This window comes from Pteropus vampyrus, unplaced genomic scaffold (assembly GCF_000151845.1).
Source record: "Pteropus vampyrus isolate Shadow unplaced genomic scaffold, Pvam_2.0 Scaffold146, whole genome shotgun sequence".
Taxonomy (NCBI): Eukaryota; Metazoa; Chordata; class Mammalia; order Chiroptera; family Pteropodidae; genus Pteropus; species Pteropus vampyrus.
In genome coordinates this window covers 1,253,687-1,271,914 of record NW_011888927.1, presented here as the reverse complement: position 1 = coordinate 1,271,914, position 18,228 = coordinate 1,253,687, and the positions used below count along the sequence as shown (strand labels likewise).

At 37.8% G+C, this 18,228-nt stretch overlaps 2 protein-coding genes across 6 annotated transcripts in view; one reads left to right on the top strand and one right to left on the bottom strand.

The window, feature by feature from the left end:
* TRAK2 (trafficking kinesin protein 2) overlaps window positions 1–17,092 on the bottom strand; it is a 58,095-nt gene extending 41,003 nt beyond the window's left edge. Inside the window, exon 1 of the mRNA XM_011369157.2 lies at window positions 16,849–17,092. The gene's annotated coding sequence lies outside the window, so the exon portion shown is untranslated. The remainder of the gene's footprint in view (window positions 1–16,848) is intronic.
* A 109-nt stretch (window positions 17,093–17,201) lies between these two features.
* Window positions 17,202–18,228, top strand: part of STRADB (STE20-related kinase adaptor beta) — a 21,018-nt gene continuing 19,991 nt past the window's right edge. For 2 of the 5 annotated variants that reach the window (XM_011369154.1, XM_023535990.1), the window contains exon 1: window positions 17,202–17,481. The gene's annotated coding sequence lies outside the window, so the exon portion shown is untranslated. The remainder of the gene's footprint in view (window positions 17,482–18,228) is intronic. The other 3 variants (XM_011369156.2, XM_023535991.1, XM_011369155.2) reach the window with 2 other exon arrangements.

Below are 18,228 nucleotides of genomic sequence, written 5' to 3'. Positions count from 1 at the left end.
GTGTTTATCTACATTTTACTCAACAAATAGTGAATAGCAAGATAATGGATGACTGCTAATAAGTACTATTTGTGATTCATCAAGGTCCTCAAACCACTAGGAGCTAAAACCATCACAGAAACACTGAAGAGATTTTCTTGGCAAGGAACCACTTGTAAGTCAATTAATTTTATATTATACAATTATGATTTCACATTCCATACTTTACCTTTTATAAGATTAAGCAAATAAACACAAAGCAAATGATATTAGGGACTTTTTCAAGAAAGTAAGATCTAGCCATGCTATATCCTATTTTACATCTATATCCTCATCAAAGTACAATAAAAGTTATCAAAATATGACCCCAATCATTAGGAAAACGTTAACTCATGTGTTCATAACCACTCTTTAAGAAGTTAGAGAAGCTAGATTTAAAATAAAATGATAGAAGAAAACATTTTACTGGTCTTAAATAATTAAACTTTACCCATTTGGAAAATGTACATGTCCACTATGCTGCAGTACCAACTATGGCACCTAAAAAAGGTTATCACTGTCTTTGCATTTTATTTTCAAATTCTTAGAACTATAATGTTAAACATGTTAGTAGATGTGTTTCCCTTTCACATTTGGCCTTATGAGTTATACATGTTGATATTCTCCATATTCCCTAATTACTGATAATAAAACTGGAAAACTTACACTTGGATAACTTAATCCCCCCATGCCTCAATTTCCTCATTTATAAAGTGGTGACAATAACTGTACCTATCTAATAGAATTGTTATGTGGATTAATGTGGCTTAATACTTATAAAGCATATATAACAGTACTTGGTACCCAGTAAGTACTATTTATGTATATAATTTAAGAGTTAAATAGATAAGGAAGTAGAATTATAAATTACAAACAATATCATTTCATGGTACCTGGTCATCTGGATATAGATGATATATGATTCAGATTAGTTCCTACCCTTCCACATTGTTAACAGCTCTAGCTAAAAGCACAAACTCGATCTCATCTGGGGTTGCCACCTAGCAATAATTCAGGAGTTCTAACAATTATTCTTACCTAAGGTAATCCTTTCTTGTCACTAACTACTGGTCTTAGAGAAACTCATAAAAACTTTCCCAAATAAAAAGCCCATGGTGGGAATGCAGACTAGTGCACCATCCAAAAAACCATCTATGAAACTATATTCAAATTAAATATATATGTACCCTAAGACCCAGCAATTCTGCTCCTGGGTATATGTATCCCAAAGAAATTCTCATATCAGCCCATAAAGAGACATGTCTGAGATTATCTCTTGCTTCATTGTTTGTGATAGTAAGGTAAGGGCCTATTCTGCAGAGAGTAGCTGGGCAAAATGTGGTGGGTACACACTGAAGAGCAACATAGCACTAGAAATACAGTGCTGAGCAAATAAAACAAGCAAAATGAGAGAGTTATCACAATGCTATTTACATAAATTAAACTTTTTCTGCAGTATACTTATAAACATTAAAATGCTTGCCTTGGGGGGAAGGAAGTGAGGGGAATTTGGAGCAAGGTATGAGGATAAAAGGGGAAATTAAAAAACCTATGGAAATCCTACTGTTTGTTTTTTTAGTGGACTACTTATCCTATAATTATTATTGTATCTCTTCAATCCTTAAAGTCTGAACACATGCCTAGACATGAAAACATTTGTGGAAACAATCTATGCAAAACTAGCAATCTCTGCAATGCAAACTATGTGCACATAGTTTCTGACAATTTCTTAAAAGGCCATGTTGCTTTTATATTACTACCTAACAGCTCTAAAGCAGTGTATTTAGATTTTAACTAAGGAAATGGTATAAAACAAAACAAGAAAAAGTGAGATAAAACCTCGCTGTTGATATTTTCAGTTGTTTGGTTATCTTGTAGAAACTTTGAAGGAAAAAAATGTTTGCATTCAAAGATGACAAGAGCATAATAAACTACATTCCTTAAATAAACAGACCTCTTTCTCTGATGAAAATCAGCCACGAGCTACACTAGAAATTTCCATTCAGTTTATATTTCTCTTTAAAACATGCGAACACAAAACACACATATGCACTTTTGTTTATCATTATAAATAAAGCAATATGTTCATTCAAAAAAAATTCAGGGAGTGGATAAATATGAAAAAACAAAAGAAAGCTATTTTACCAGCTTTCACTGCTAGAATGTTAGAATGAATGAGATAGAATGTTAACATGTTGCTTACATTTATCTTTCAATGCCAACTTATAAATATGCCATCATTTTAACATACTTCATTTCTGAATTACACAATATTCAGAATATACAACTAAATAATCACTGATAGTTTCCATCAGTGACTTTCTAACAACAATCTAGTTATTCATCCACTTTAAAACTCAAGACTCTATAACAAGGGTCAGAAAACTTTTTTGTAAAAAGCTGGGTGGTAAATATTTTAGGATTTAGAGCCATGTAAGGCTTCTGCTGCCTGTTATTTTTGTTGTTGTTTTTTTTTTCATCAATTTAAAAATGTAAAAACCATTCTTAGCTTATTACAAAACTGGCTGGATTTGGCCCACAAGCTGTAGTTTGCTGACCTCTGGTCTATACTCTAAATCATGGTATTTCCACACCACAGAATAAGACTACAATGACACCAACCTCATAGAAAATGCAACAAATAAGATATATCAACATTATCTTTTCAAAACTCTACTTCTAGACAGGAACTCCACTTGATGTCCCAGAGTGACAATGAGTATCAAAGGAGATACTAGATATTTAAAAAATCCTTAAATTAGCATTGACTGTTATTGATACATCCCTAGTTTTATATCTGTTCCCACTACCAACTTCTTTCAATCTCATTTCTATAAAAGATCATGATCAGCTTAGAAATATGAAAAACAAAGCACATTATTATTTTGCAGTCAAAAATAATTTAGTAGTGTCATACGGTAGTTTAGTCAGAGGAAATGGGATAGAAAATAAATCAAAAATACTAAACATAAACCTCAAAAGGGTAGACTTCAGCCTCGTATTCATAAAATAGTCGATTTATTTTTCTCTAAAAGAAAGAGCAACCTTAAATTCTGTCTAAAATTCTGTATCCTTTTAAGAGAGCACTATCTTTTACCATGTGGCAAAAGAGCTATACAACGCTATTTTAACACTGCAAAAGCTTTTTCAAGATAGAGTTTTCTTATAACTTCCAAAGAATAGAGACTGAGTTTAGTATAAACTATTTAAATAAATGAAAGTTGGATAAATGGAGAAAACAAGTTACTTGAAGGGTTATTTTTCTCAAGTCATACCTAACAAGGTGTACATTTCATCAGCTTAACGGAGGACTACAGAGCTCCTCTGAGGAAAGAAATGCTTTTTGTTTGGAAAAATACACAAAAAATCCACTTATGGTAGAAGGTGAGGCCTTACAGCATCAAAAGAAAGGTTAAAAGCCTCCCCATAAGACTAAAGAGATAACTTTTTTCCTTTCTCTGGAGAAGGAGAGAGAAGAAAAGGGACAGAAGTCCCATCCAGATGGCAGTAATTCAGAAGCCACAAGAACACCAGGAATTTACAGAAATTAGGGAGGGTTCTGGATTCTCTATAACATGAAACTGAAGGTTCAAGCCAACTATTTAGCTCTTAAAGTCTGGACACTCAGCTGACATTTGAGTTACAGACATATTAAAATATCTGTTCACAAGAGCAGTTGCTGTCAAGAATTTATAAATCATCATAGCTATTATCTTTTAAATCTTTTTTAAAACATAGAAAATTATGTCCTTTTGACTGAAGTACTGGTTTTAAAAAAGGAAAAAAACAATTATATGCCCTCAAAAATGAGAAACAGAGTAAATGGCATCATAGAGTTTGTGGATTTCCTGTTCTCTTAACCCAAAATGGAGGAAACATCTTGAGCAGAGGCATTTCATACAGCAGATTCTGTGGGTACTGAAGTATGTACTATACTTCTGGAGCCAAATAAATCCTTTCCCACCAAATCAGAAAGCATTTTTTTTCAATGTTGACTTGCAAAATTTAGGTAGTAGATTAAATCAAGAGATACCATCATCTGAAAATTTACAAACACTTCACAGATTAAGAAATAAACTGAAAATATATAAATCTTGCTGGCAAATTTGAGTATTACTGTTTAATCTGCTCTTCAGGACTTATCTTCAAATCAAATAGCTCAGAAGACCCCTTGAAGCAACACTTTCACATAGTAAACAGAAAATTTAAAAACAGAAATAATTTAAGGATAGAAAATCTGTCCTCATTTCTTTTTGTCCTCTCTAACAATCAAATATAAACTTGCTTTTGGAGGCTTAAGATGGTCCTAAATCTTTCAGTTATTTCCAACTTATAATACTTCAAGCCTTCAGAAACAGAAGTTTCCAAAGGTTCCAAAAGAAAAACTGTAGGTAATATAGCTCTTCAGATCAACAAAGTAATCAGTGGCACCAGGGCATGCAATCTTATATTACCAGGAACAGGGTGTAACTTAAAATGGGGGTGGAGTGATGATCAAAATAAAATAGTATATAAACATATTTATAAACATATATAATTCTAGAATGATTCTAGAAATCCACATATCTAAGATATATAACCATTTTAGTAACGTAATTCTATTAGGCAAGAAACACTCAAAGTATATTATGGTTTAGACATAAGACTCATTTCCCAAACCAGTTTCCACAATCAATTCCATGACTTCAAGACAAGGTGACCTTTTGAGGGGGAACTGACTTATAATGGATGATTTTATTTGCCAGTGAAATTCAGGAACCAAATAACAAATAAATTTTTAAAGATACAGCTGTTAGCTATCTGCGATTCAGGAGATTAGATTCTCAAAGGAGATTGACAGATACAGTTACTAGGTGGCTGAGGAAATTTAGGAACCCTCTGCCTCCATTTGCCTTTAATAGCTAATAGCCCCAGTTCTTCAGATTTTATCAAGGGCCCTCTCTTTTCTCTCCTCAGAAATCTCATCTACTTCAAAGGCCTTACTTTCCAATTATATGATAATCACTCCCCAAGTCTCAATCTTCAGCTCAAATGGGCATTTCTTAACTTTAAACTGGAACTCACAATATCAACCTATAATTAATACCATAAATTTACCATATTCTAAAATGAACTCATTATCCTTCTCCCAAGAAAAAAATCTGTTTTTTCTTGTTTTACTAACAAGTTAATATTTTCAATTTACCTGATCAGCAGAGCCGAAAATCTAAGAGCCATCTTTCTTCTCTTCAATCCCTGTTTTCCACGTAGTTACCAATTCCTGTCAATTATTCTCCAAGCCTAATGCGATGGTCTTATTCAAGCTCTTCTCTCGGTCAGTCCCTGGCTACTGCAGTAGCTTCCCACCTGACCCTCCAGCTTCAGCCCTCTCTACTCTGAGCTAGTGTGCCTCTCCAAATGCATATTGCTACTCAGCCCACCCCTCCCCGTTCCCTTAGCACCCTATGCCTTATGCTTCAAATGTCTTCCACTTCTAAATGCACATACACGAAAAAACTTCTGGTAACTTGGTTTCTCATGAAGATTTTCCTATAAGGGAAAAATATACTAACTATGGGAATCAAATCATGTAGTTCACTTGACAGTTCTATATATTAAGAGCAGACACCCTGGCCTGTTTACCATTCTTTAGTGAGTTTGCTTCGTGTATCTTTTCCACCAGTCCTAGTCAACACTGAATACACTGAGAAAACTTCGGTTTCCAGACCTGAACAACCAAAGAGACACTACTGCCTTGTGAGCCTTTTCCTGAGAATAAACTAGCTCTTTTGACACTAAAAACAAAAAACTAGAACCTCTTTGTTAAACTCACGACTTTGCTGTAGAATATAGCAAATGAAACTAGCACTACAGGAGTTTTCCAAGATCAGTTTATAATGGTTAAACAATTGATAATAAGACAGAAGAGCTCTGTGTTTCAAATGGAAAATACGTGATAAAGAAGTAATCTCAATTCTGTTCCAAATTCAGTCTTTCTTAATAATAGCTAACACTGATGGAAAACATACTATGTGCCAGGCACTTAGATGCTTTATGTGCATGATCTCCTTCGATCCTCACAATAACCCCATGATGTGGATATTATTGTCACAGTTTCACAGAGAGGGAAATTGAAGCTTAGAGGTTAATTAACTTATAAGAGCAGGAATCAAACCCAAGACTGTGTTCTTCCAAAGCTGTGGGCTCTAACCTCTGAGCTCTACTGGCAGGAGACTTGCAAGTGTGGTGGACTGGGAATGTGTGTAGTGTGAAAAGGCCTCAGAGATAATTCTAAAACAATCCTCTCCACTTTGTAAAACACACGTGTTGAATTCTGAAAAAGAAAAAAAAAGACAAGCCCCTAATTTCTTATATGCTTTATATCTGCTTTTAAAAATGAATCAACCGATCTCAAAGTTGATTGTATTTACAATGAAGCAGAATGATCTGTTTTTATGTATGGTGTTTCTTTAATAAGACAACTCCAAATCTGAGTTTGATTTTGTCTTTAGATGGACTATTCTACAGTATCAAGAAAATCATACAGATGTATTGCCGTAAATTGGGAATAATTCTGTTACTTGTTCTAAGCTGCTAAAATAAGTGGAATATAGACCAAAATAAATCCTTATTCCAATAAATTAAGTCCACCTATATTGTAATATCTTGCAAATGCCATGCATTCAATAAACATCGGTTGAACAAATCAATCTGTAGTCAGGTTACATCATTGCAATCTGAAGCAGGGAGAAAAACAGAACTACACAAGAAACATAAGACTGTTACAGCATTTGAAAACTGAAGGATTTCTTAGCCCAATTTACAAAAATCTACATAGGCCTCTCACCGGTTTCAGTAAGAGGTGTGCATGTATGTGCAGGGCTATGTTAATTAAGCCCACCAGTAACACTGAAGCTACAAACATTCCCTAGGGATGTGTTTGAAAACACTGTGGCAAAAAGCACAAAATCTTTAATACAACCCCCCCACCCTCACCCACCGCGACCTGCCAAGTTTTTTTTATTTTGCAAACATTGGTAGTAAGATGTTTTCCCCCTAAAGTTAAGACATGGTAATAGGAAAAGTCCAACAAACTGCTATTGAAGTAGGGAGAAAAGTCCTTAGATAGAAAAGACTGAAAGAATTTGATGACTCAGGGTCATTGATGACCAAGCGATTACTATATTATAATATAATTCCAACAGTGATAGCCTCCAGGATTACAAGCTTTTAAAGAGCTCTCTCCCTGCACTGAATGGTCTCAAACTGATAATATTTTTTCTCTTCAGATTTTAAGTCTACTTCTAATTTTCTTTTCTGCTTCACTGTGAGGTTATCAACCACTACACTTTACTGTTGCCACTGTGCCTCTCCCATTTCTAAACCGCTGTTGGATGAGAAACCAGATAACTGGTTATCAGAGAACCCAGAAGGTGTCTGCTTGAGACTGAACCTTAGGACCTGTTTTTCTGCCCTTGGCTGGTTCCTCAAGTACATCTTTCTTTCATCCCTCCAGCACTAGAGATTTAGTTGGCTTAAGTCTCTTTGGCACTGTCACCGAGAGCTTTTCTCACCTGGTATTCTTTCTCCTAGGCTGGCTATGAATACATTCTGGCCTTTCTTTACTATCTCCCAAGAAAAGTATAGGTCTACTTCTCTTTTGTGAGAATTTTACTCTTAATCACTATAGAGTAATATGAAGTGGATTACAAACATGGAAAAAAAATGTTTAGGACATCTTAAAATTTTTCATTGTGCTTTTGCTCCTTAATCAGCGTTTAACGACTCCCCTCTTAAATGCTCCCAGAAGACTATGTGCTCACTCTCTTCCTTACTACACTGTGAGCTCCCTGAATGAAGGTATCTTATTTTTGTATGCCCCCAACCTAAAAGCAACATAGTAGGCTTATAATACATGCCTAACTATAAGCTTAGTGATTAAAAATGTCAACATACTGAATTATAGAAGTAATTTAATGAACAAAAGTGATTATTAATATATTTCAGCCCAACATCAACTAAATGAATTGCCTTAAAAAACCAAATCAAGCTAAGATTGACCATCTTAAATAAAACATTGTATTTACTTTATGAAAAACTCTATATAAGAGTTTGGTGTTAAAAGGGTGATTTATCATTTTTATAGCAGTAAAACAGTACCCACTTTTCTTGTAATAACTGAAAAGAACTGGTTATCAATTTCATAGGCAAGCTAAAGCTGAATTTCTGGCTCATTGCTTAGTTTTATCATGTTTTCCACCAAGAGCATCTGCAGCTGTTTATAAAATGCATTTAAAATAAGCCTACATGAAATGAGAAGTGATCAAATATCTATTTAAAAAATCTCACAATTGCTAATGTAAGTCTCTTTTGTAGTCTTTTGATTTTGTGACTAAAAACAAACAAGTTCAGTGATTTATCCTAATACTAGCTAAAATGATAAGAATGACTGGGGGAAAAAAATTTTTTTTAAGTGATTAAATTATGCACTTTGGGAACAGTAGTACCTCTCAGAGACATTTTAGTCGGTTTCCAGTGTCCTCTTCTTTCTTTCTTCCTTCAGACAGAGAGTGCTCTTTCTTAACCAACAAACTTCTCTTTGTTTTGATTTACACCACTGGCCTGAATAACCCCAAGCACCACATACAACATGCCTATGGCTGAAAGCAGTAAGGGCAGAAAGCAGAGCTTTGGTGCTTGGACCCCAAACATGTATTTATTTTACATAAGTGTTGAATTTTTGAGAAGTCCATTTTCTAAGGTGACATGCATTTTAAATATAAAGAAGCAGTTAAGTTCTCCTGAAAAGGTCGCAAAGCCTGTGAAACTGCTGCAAATTTGGTCATAAACCTGGCCTTACACCATAGGCATGCCCTCCATTATCCTCTTAAATGCCCTTTTCTGAGACAATTCCATACCATACCTTTCTTACTCATCTCTGAATACCTAACTGTTCTCTATTACTCTACTCTTATTCCTCCCACTAATATATCCACATAATCTATAGCTAGCTTTCTCTTCAAACTCTGAGAATTAAGTACAAACATACTCTCAATCACATACTTGCACACTTGTTGATGGGAGTGTCACTTAGCAATCCTCTTATAAGAGGACCTGGGTGTCTGGAAGACAAAAGGGGAGAGAAACTTATTTTTTATCATACACCTTTCAATTTTTCTACCATGTGTACATGTCCACCCAGTTAAAAAAAAACAACAAAAAACAAAAAACAAAACAATGAAATATATCTCACTTAAAAGTCTCTACTCCTACTTTCTCTAAACTTTGCTCCATTGGTTATTCCTATCTTCCAATAGCTTCGCCCTCTTCCTTGGCCTATTATCATGCTCAAATCTTCCATTTTATTAAAAACAGATAAAATGAAATTTTAAAATCTCCCTTCCCCAAGAAGGTTCCCCTTTAGCTAATGTCCTCTGTCCTTTAAAGCCATACTTCTTTAAAGAGTATTTGCTCTCATTCTTTTTTCTCCATTTTTCATTCATACTTTAACCATTACAATCTGATTTTTCCTGAATTTGCTTTCCCTTCACAGTCACAAAAGTCTCTGCTAACCAATCTAATCATCCCTTCTTAGTTGTTATCTCATGTCATCTCTGGTTCAATACTGTGGACTACTCCCTGCTTCAACTCTTCTGTGGCTCTCCTGGAGCCTACATCTTACAATGAATGCTCATTCTCAGATCCCTTCACCGGATCACGGAGCTCTCTCCTCTTGATCTTTAAATGCTGGTGTTTCCCAGAGTTCCTATTATGACCAAGTTCTTTATTGTTGCCAGTTTTCGTTTACCTACAAATTGTGCAAACCAATCACTACCGGAGATCAAAAACTTCTTTAGTGTTAATAACTCCCAGTCTGGCTCTTCAGACCAGATTTCTTCCTGAGCTCCACTCCAATTTCTCACAGGCTGATTATGATCCCGTAAATTGATCTGTTGAACACTAGATGCCTCCTTTCTCTCACCTTGCCACATCCAATCCATCACCAAATCCTGTGCAGTCTAATACCAAAATACATCTCAAGTTTACCCACTTCTCTTCATCCCCTCTTCATCCCGTAATTCCAGCCATTCTCATTTCTTAGACTATGAACCAACCTCCTAACAGGACTCAATGTTAATCTCTTATTCCTTTCTATTCCCCATAAGGCAACAAGAATAATGTTTTTAAAACTAAACTCCTTTAAAAAAAAAAAAAATCAAGGGTTCCCATGATATCTAGAATAAAATCCACATTTCAAATCCTAGTCTCCAAGGTCTGGCCTAGTCTGTCCTCTGACTACTTGTCCCTCATCTTGTAGCACTGTCTTCCTTGCTCATACCCAGCCACAGAGACACAAACCTTTCGTCATTCCTTTTCACGTCCTCATCACACTCTCTCCTATCTCTGGGCCTTTGTAACTGTTCACTGTACCTGGAATACTCTCCCCTCTTGTTCTTTATATGGTAACTACTTCTCATCCTTCGAGTCTCGGCTGAAAAGTCAGCCTCAGGGAGAAGTTACTAGTCGACCTGATCTAAAGTAGCCTCCTCTGCCATCTTTATTTTCTAATTCAGCATCTAATTTGTTTCTTTCACAACATATATGTTACAATTTACTCCTTGGAAGGGGAAAGGTGCTATCTTCTCCCTTTCCTCCTCCTTGCTAATCAGAATGGCAATACAATAGCAGGAGCTTAAGCAACTCAATAAATATTTTTTGTTGAAATGAACTATTAACTGAACTGGTGGGTGAATTTTTTCACCATTAACACACATAATTTATCAACTCCATTGTTACACAACATAGTGTAATGCTCTTAAAATAGACTCTATTTTATTTGAACTATTGCTTCCTTGTTCATGACTTGTCAGAAAGCTTTCTAAAGAGAAAGAGCTCAAAGTTTGGCAACCACTGACAGAGATATATGGATAAGCTTCAAAGACCTTAATGATCTTTACAACATGAATTAGTTCCACGTCTATACCACGAGTAGACTTTGTATGCTTATTTTCTAACATGAATAAACCACAATACAAGATGATAAAATAGGTTATCCCTAAGGTTATGTGAGTCAATAGTAAAGCTAGGAATAAAGTCAGAACATTACAAATTAACAGGCCAGTTATAAAACAAACTTCAATAAAATGACCTCAATTAACTGTTCAATTAGTTGTTCAATCAATTAGCTGTTTATTGGACAGTTTTCAATAAATGCCTCTTGAATTAAACTCAAAGTATCAAAAAGAGGTAAATAGCAGTATACAATAGCCTCTGCCCTAAGGGAGATCAAAGATCTAAGAAATCTAAGATCAACTGGTAAGAGCTCTTATGATTTCAAAATAAACATTTGATCTAAGATCAAATGATCTAAAGAAATTTAAGAAAACAAGATAACACTGCAAGATTTATTAAGTGTTTAGTAAGTAATAGAACAGAACTCTCCTATAGATAGTCAATGAGTGGGGAGCTCTTTTCTAGCCAAAGTGGTCTGGCTTCATACTCATAGGAGTAAGATTTAAGTGGGTTCCTCAAGGATGGAAAGATTTGGATAGTGAAAATGGGGGTGTCTGGTAGGGAAGACAAAGGAAAAAGAGGCCCTAAAGCAAAGAGCAGACAAAACCAGTTTGGCAGCAGTGTACAGACCAATTTAAGTGGGAATGATTATGGAGAAAGAACTTGGAGCTTTAAATTTGACTAGCTCAGATTAAGAAATCTGAATTTGATCCCACAGGGAACAAGTTTCTAAATGGAAAGTGCCATCTGAGAAATAAATCTGGAGTCAGAATACAGGATAAATTTAAGAAATGGAGAGAATAGAGACTGAAAAATAATTAAGAAATTTTACCACACTATGCCTGAATTATTGTAACAAAGGCATAAACAAGGTGAATGGAAACAGTAAAAGGGATTTGTGAGACAGTGAAGACAGGACTTGTTACTGATGAGTTGGGACTAGATTAACTTTATTCTCTCCTAAAAGATAATGACATCTAGTACACACTGCAATCATTTGGTTTAAAACCTCATAATTTTTCTTGCCCCTCACTCCCTAAGAGTTCTCTTTCCCAGATATGTGCTGTCCTCCCACCCTAAACTGGCCTCTCCAGCCACACAATATATTCCAGCCAAAACAAAGAATTATATTTACTAGTTTCCTAGATATACCAGTACATTTCCAATCCTATAACTTTGTTCATACTATTGCTTCTACCTTTCATGTCTTCTCTCCTTTCTACATATCCAAAATCTAGCCATTCTTCACACCCAGTTTAAATGCCACATTTCCACCAAGCTTTCTCAGAAGCCCCAACTCAAAGTAAGCACTGCCTTTCAATACTTTCTACTTTTCTCTAAAACACTTTAAAAAAAAAAGCACTTATGACTGTTCCTTATCTCCTCTGATAAACTGTACATTCCCTATGGAAATCATGCCCAATTTGTTTTTGTATTCCACCCTCCTCCTTTAATAGATAGTTGAAGATCTTAATAATATATGGCGACGGCACAGTATAATGTTTAAGAGCAAAGACTCTGAAGACAAATAAATAGATAATAATAATAGATATTTCATAAGGCTGTCAGGGGGCTTAGCTTGGAACAGTGTAAGCACCATAAAAGTGTCTATTAAATGCAGTGGAAAAACAATGAGTATTCTATGGTAGTTGATTAAAGTTTTCTTTAGGAAAAGCAAAATGTCAAAAGCAAAGCCAGTTTCTAGGCACAAATCAAGTATATACAAATTCTTCCTAAATCTTCTGAATGGACACCCTAAAGATTAGCTGTGCCTTTTTAAATCTTTATGTTAGCAATGGTTCTGTTTTAGTTTGACATTTCAATATTTTGAGAAAATATTTAGTTGAGCTTCCTGTGGCAATAGATACCTAATTAGTCTCCTTGCCTGCGGTCTTAGCCCCTTGAATCTATCCTCCATAAGGCTCGCAGAGTAGTCTTTCTAAAATGCAGATCTAATGTTTTTCCACTGCTACAAACCTTCTCCATTCCATTTCCTTAGGAGAAAGTTTAAACTTAGCATCTCATACAAAATTGTCCTAAGATGTCTCCAGCCTAGTCTCTAGCTTCATCTCTCAACACCTCTCACCACAAAAACTAATCACCTGGCCACACTTCAAAGGCTGTTTGTATGTCATTTCTTTAGCTTAGAACATCCCTGTATTAGTCTGCTAGGGCTACCTTAACAAAATCCCACAGACTAGGTAGCTTAAACAACAGAAATTTATTTTCTCACAGTTCTGGATGCTAGAAGTCCAGGATCAAAGTGATGGCAGGTTTTGTTTCTTTTGAGGCTTATAGAGGGCCACCTTCTCTATGTATCCTCACATAGTTTTTTCTCTGCGCGCACATCCCTGGTGTCTCTTTTTGTGTCTGAAGTTCCCTTCTTATAAGGGCACCAGTCAGTATGGATTACAATCCACCCTAAAGTCCTCGTTTTAACTTAATCATTACTTTAAGAGACATAGCTCCAAAGAGAGTCACATTCTTAGGTTACAGGGGTTAGGTCTTCAATATTTGAATTTTGGAGGGTCAGAATTCAGCTCATAATAACCTCTTCTCCTTTTCTTTGTCCAGGCTAATTCCCGTTTGTTCTTCTAAGACTGGCACAAGCCTTCCCACCCTAGGCAGATTTCAGTGCTCTTTCTCTGCGTTCCCATAGTACGTTTGTATGCTGTTCTCTGTATGCTGCTGTCCTATAAACACAGCATCACAATTGTCTTTTTCTCTCTTCAGATTCGATTTCTTAAGAGCAGAGACTAAATCCATAACACTTAGCACTATGTCTAGCCCACTGAAAATTATCTAATAAAGATTTGATTATTGAGAGAAAGTAGGAGAGAGAACACACACTTTGAAGAAAGGCAAGCGGGGGTTCAAATCCTGGCTATATCACTTAATTATCGTCTGACTTTGGGCAAGTCACTAAATGCTAAACTTCCATTCTATATAAGGTAGTTGTAAAGATAAATGACCTAATTATAATAAAAGTATCCAGTTGGGGGGTTGATATACAGTAGTAGATGGTCAATACATGTTAAGAGTAAAGATTCTGAGATTGCCTGGGGTTGAGATCCAGTTCCACCATTTTGCAGCCAAATGACCTTGTGTATGTTAATATATCCTCTGCTTCAGTTGTCTATGTATAAAAACACCTGTTCTGACTTATTTCACCTAGCATGATACTCTTAAGATCCGTCCATGTTGTCGCAAATGACAATATTTCATCTTTTTTATGGCTGAGTAGTATTCTATTATTTATATGTACCACATCTTCTTTATCCAGTCACGTTGAAGGACACAGGTTATTTCCATGTCTCGGCTGTTGTAAATAATGCTGCAGTGAACAGAGGGGTATATATATCTTTACAAATAAATGTTTTCAAATTTTGCAGCTGGATACCCAAAAGAGGAATTGCTGGGTCACACGGTAGTTCTATTCTTTGAGGAACCTCCATACTGTTTTCCATAGTGGCTGCATCAATTTACATTCCCACCAGCAGTGTGTGAGGGTTCCTTTTTCTCTCCATTCTAATACTAGTAATTTGTCTTATTGATAACAGCAATTCTAATGGGTGTGAGGTAGTATCTCATTATGGTTTTGATTTAATTTCCCTTAAAGTATAAGACAGACAAAAAAGGACAAGAACCATATTTCACTCACATGTGGGATGTAAAACAAAAAGCACCAAGGAACGAACGAAACAAACTCATAGATACAGACAACAGTATGGTGGTTACCAGAGGAGAAGGGAAGTGGGGCAGGACGAAGAGGGTAAAGGGGGTCAAATACAAGGCGATGTAAGGAAACTAGACTTTGGGTGGTAAGCACAGAAGAGTATACAGATGATGTATTATAAAGTGGGGTAAACTCGGAGGCCACCTGAAATTTATATGTTATTAGCCAATGTTACCCCAATAAATACAATTTAAAAAAACACCTTGTGGTGCTTCTGTGAGGATAAGTTAACACAGTTAAAACAGTTAGATGGGTATCTAACACATAGTATTACATTAATGTTTCCTATTTTTACATGAACACTGCAGGTCTGAACAAATATGCCTGGAAACCATGAATAATTTAGTTCCTTCAATTCCTAAGTCATTTTAAATGTATTACTGTAATGCCTCAGATTTCCTACCAACTAAATAGAATGGTAACTAATGAGGTTCAAAGATTGGCATGAGTGATATAAACAGCATAAAATAAACATGAAATAATCTGTCTCATTCCTTATATTGATATTTAACATAATTTGGGTGCTGAAGTAAAATTTTTAAAAAACAAGTTTTTCTACTCTTCGTGACTACAGGTGTTAACCATTTTCAGTGAAGAATAACATTTCTTGCTCATATTTTCAATTGTAGATTCAACAAACCTTTGAACCAGAAAGGACCTTTGAGATGAAATCCAATCCTATGATGTCTTACATAAATAAAATAAGGTGGATTTGGAATGAGCTTTTAGGGTCTTAACGAGCAGTTCACTGGAGGACAGGAATTGCAAGCTGAGAGAACGACTTCTTCAAAAGGACTAAAGCAGGAGTTCAGATTTATTCTAGATGTCCAAAGAGTATAGGGGCCAGTATTAGAAAATAACACCAGGAAATACTTTTTAATCATCCAATCTTGAAGGTAATTTCTGAAGTAGGTACAAGTTACCTGACCTGTAACTTTGTTGCAAGGCAAATCTAGGTTTGAATCTTCACTTAATTTCTCTAAGCCTCAGATTTGTGCAAAAAGATTATTATAGTGATTAAGTGAGTTAATGTATGTAGAGCTCATAACTGGGGTGCCTAGCTGATTGAAAGTACTCAAATGATTGTTCTTTCGGGCCCCTTCCATCATATGAACAAAAATCTGTAAAATAACAAACACTGTCCTTCATAAAGTGTGTGCTTGCCGAATGTCTAGGACTTGTTGAACATTACTTAATTTTAAAAATAGAAAGCTGGATGAATGCTGAGATGATAAAATGGCTTCATCCCTGCCCTTTCTCACCACCAACTGTCCCTCACAACTTGATCTGAAGTGTCACCTCACCACCATTACATGCTATTTGTAGATCACTGTAGCTCAGACATCCAATTCTACAGCAAAGGTTTGAAGGTCGGGAAAAATTTACTGAAATATTTTTAAAAACTGGAAGAGTCCATTTCACATTATTCTTATGGTCCACTCTAGCCTAATGAACTTCCAGTGAAGTTACTGGTTTTCTGTTTTATTGTTGTTTTATTTTCCAGCGCAGAAACTGCAGGTTTAAGTAAAAGGTTCGTGGGCAAGTAACTGAGTTCACCACTATTATTATGACCCTGAAATCTGGTACAAAAAAGGACAGCTGTCAATATCCATTATTTACGTTTGAAACTAAAGTCGACTGTTTCTTTTAAAAGACGTGTTCAAATTCTATTGCAAGAAAAGCCGAACTCAACTCGGCATAGGAAGAGTCCTTTCAAAATCCCTCTCCTCTCGCTCACATCACAGATGGCGACCGAGGCTTAATGTTTATCGCCAGACACTAAAGCCGCTCATCGCTCAGGGATGGGGCTCTCAGTGGATACTGTCCCGCAGAGGATGAGATGCTGCCAATCCTCAGAGGTGGGGTAAACTCGGAGGCCACAGCCCAGAGCCCATCACTTCGCACCTACACTTGAGAAACCCACACTTCTCACTGTCAGACGGGGACCCGGCGAGGATCCAGCCCTCCCGTACACAGCCTTTGGCTGTGGTGTCCGCGCGTGACCTCCGAGGACCGGGAAGAGCGCGGGGAGGGGAAGCTCCTCTGCTTTTAGGGGAAGTTGGCAAGGACAAGTTCGGGTCGTGCGCGAGAAGGTTACTCACAGGAATAGCTCGGAGTCCTCCTTCCTTCGCCCGCACTCCTTTAGGGAGAAGCCTCTAAAGCGGTGGCAGCCTGAGAGCAGCAGCCGAGCGGCCACCGCCACCAGTAACCACCCGGGCGTGGCAGGGATGGGCGGGCGACTTCACATCATTACTCGGCGACTTGGGTTTTGCAGAGACGCCGGGTCAATAGCAGTCCCCACGCAATTGGGAAAGAGCATAGGAAACCCACTCGCCCAGCAGCCTCCACGGCTAGCGCAGGACCTGCTGGGAATTGTAGTTTCCTGCCTGTTGGCCCCGCCCCCTCGCCTTCTAATGATGTAGTTTCGCCTCTGCCCCGCCCCCACGCTCGAAGACCCCGCCCCCCAGCTGCCTGGCCCTGGGGCGGGAGGCGGGGCCGCGACCCTGGGGTCGGGGTGGGGCGAAACCCGTCCCGGGAGATTGCCTGGGGCTGGGGCAGAGTTCCAGGCCGACGGTCCCAGTCCGGGTCGCGCCGGCCTCCTGCGCCCCGCGGCCCGCTCTGGGAGCGGGTCTTGTGCCCTCGCCTTGCCCCTCGGCTGACCGGGCTCCTAAGCCCGCCCAGGCCCCGTACAGCTGGCCGCTTGAGGACAGTCGCTAGCCGTGATCGCCGCCAGGGTAATGAGGGGAGGCCGGGTCCGGGAGGGGAAGATCTAGGGGCCGGTCAATACCAGAGGGAGCACGCTCGGTCCGCGCATGCCGCGGGAAACCCGGGGCTGGACCTCGCCTCCGGGTCTTGAGCCCGGTCCGGCGTGGCTAGCGGCCCCTGCACCCCTGCGACTCCGGCTCTGCCCTGAGCCGCGGGGCCACGCGGTGGTGGAGGCACCTGTATGCGAGGCAGGCAGTGCCGGCCAGATGCGCGGGTCGAAGCTGCCTGCAGCGCTGTCTCCCCCAAAGCTCTCACCTTTGGCCGCGCTCACGAGTCTGGTGGAGTTTCCAAACACAAGACACCCTCCAGCGCCAGCTCCAAGTGCCACCTTCTGCGAGTTCGCTACAAAGTCCCCTCAAAGCAGGCCTAGGAAGAAACCTTTACAAAAGCAAATGCTCAAGCTTCGTTTTGTCCTCGATATTTAAGTTCAGCGTTGTGTTTTTCCCTCGTGGGTTTGTATTGTACAGTACTTTATTCCTCAAAACTTGATAGGGATTGTGACACAGCGTCTGCCTAGCACAAAGCACACAGTAGGCGTTCAGTAAATACTTTTTGAAAACATGACTCATGATACTAAGTTTGGAAAATTCTACTGAGTTGTGTCACTATAATTTTTGAGATATGGGTTTCCAAGATCACTTTGAAAATTACAGTAATTTTAAAACTCAGCAGAGAGTTAAAGCAGGTGGTTTTATTTTTTATTTTTTTATTTTTAT